We start from the raw sequence: 1992 nt of genomic DNA on the forward strand, positions 1-1992 counted from the left end.
CTTTTTAAAAGAATGGAATTATGGCTGGTTTTCAGTGTTGCTAGCTTCAGGCGTGCAGAAAAGTTATTCTGTTATAACATAAATACTTACATGTTTATAAATCTATCCTGTTTCAGATTCTTTTCCCTTATAGGTTACTGCAAAATATTGAGTATAGTCCCCTGTGGTGTCAGTAGGTCCTCGTTGGTTATCTATTTTGCACGTAGGAGTGTGTATACGAACACCCCAGCCTCCTAACTGACCCCCTCCCTCACCCCCTTGCCCTCTGGTAACCATACGTTTGTTTTCTATGTCTGTGGGTCTGTTTTCGTTTTGTAAATTAGTCCATTTCTGTCATATTTTAGATCCCACATATAAGTGACATCATACGATATCTGTCTTTCTCTGACTTACTTCACTTATTACGATAATCTGAGTCCATGCATATTGCTGCAAATGGAATTATTTCATTATTTTTCATGGCTGAGTAATATCCCCTTGTATACATATGCATGCGTAACACCTTCTTTACCCATTCCTCTGTCCGTGGCCTCCCTGGCCTCTGACAGGATGTCAGCCACGAGTCCTAGCACTGTCGGCTCTGTGAAATGGCTTGCTCTCTCTTGCTGTTTTCAAGGACGTCTCTTAGTCTTTGTCTTTCAGAGCTTTGACTAACATGTGCGTCACTGCGGTTTCTTGTGTTTGCTCCACTTTGGGGTGTTGACCTGAAGGATCTGCGTGTTCATGTTTTCTCCAGATTTGGGAGGCCTTGGCCAGCATTCCTACAAATGCATCTTCTACACCACATTTCCTCCTCTCATTCCAGGAACTAATTCCACCTCTCTTGGACAGTTTCACATCATCCCCTAAGGTCTCTGAAGCCTTCCCATTTTCCTTCTATAGTTTCTGTCCATTTTTCAGATTGCCTCACTTTTACCGGCCCATCTCCAGGCTCACTGGCTTGCTCCTCTGCTGGCTGCCAGCTGCTATTGAGCCCATCTGGTCAATTTTTCAATTTGCTTCCTAACATTGCACTTTTCAGCCCCAGAACCACCATTCCATGTGGCTGTAGCTTCCTTTGTTGGCCTTCTCTGCCTCTCTACCAGTCAGTACCACATGGCATGGCATGGCGTCCACGCTCGGTCATGTCCAGCTCTTTGAGGCCCCAGGCTCCTTTGTCCATGAGATTTTCTCAGGCACGAACACTGGAGTGGGTTGTCGTTTCCTCCTCCAGGGGATCTTCCCAACCAGGGATCGAACCCTTGTCTCTTGCCTCTGCTGCATTGGCAGGCAGATTCTTTACCAGCTGAGCCACAAGGAACGTGCCCTGATACCACATTGTCCTTTAATTATTCGAGCATCTTCATAAGAGCTCTTGGAAGTCTCTGATAAATCCAGCAGTAGGCTGGTTCTGAGATGATGTCTATGTGTAAACTTTTTCCTGACTACAAATCACACATCCCTGCTTCTTGGCACATCTGATAAATTTAGGTGGAAAGCTCAAAGTGGTATGTTGTGGGCACTCTGAAACGCGCTATTTTTTGAGGGTTGTTGCTTTGCGTTACACTTGGCAGTTATTTTGCCTGCACTCAGACTGTGAAATCTGTCTTCCCTGAAGTGAGGAGCAGCTGATGCTTCTGCTTCGAGCTCTTGTCTTCTGGGTTCGTTTCGTGTTCCTTGGTTTCCCGCTCTGCTCACTTTAAATCCTGACTCCACGCGTGTGTCTCACACCCGTGTGGTCTAGTGTTCAGCTGAGGATTTGGGGGAGTCCACTAAGGTTTGGGGGCTCGCCCACTGTCTGGGCCTTCGGCTTCTGTCTTCCTTGGTCGCCATGTGTTCCTCCTTCTGATGCCTCAAGCTGGAGCATCTCGTCCGGCAGCAGCCTGGACCGTGCAGGTCGTAGAGTGGCTTTTATCAAGGGCACGGCCTTCCCGTACATCATCACAAGCCTTTGTCTCCCGTTTCTGCCCCAGGTGCCCTGTCGCCTAGTGACCAGCCAGGAACGCGGGCAAA

Source organism: Cervus canadensis, chromosome 21, assembly GCF_019320065.1.
Source record: "Cervus canadensis isolate Bull #8, Minnesota chromosome 21, ASM1932006v1, whole genome shotgun sequence".
NCBI lineage: Eukaryota > Metazoa > Chordata > Mammalia > Artiodactyla > Cervidae > Cervus > Cervus canadensis.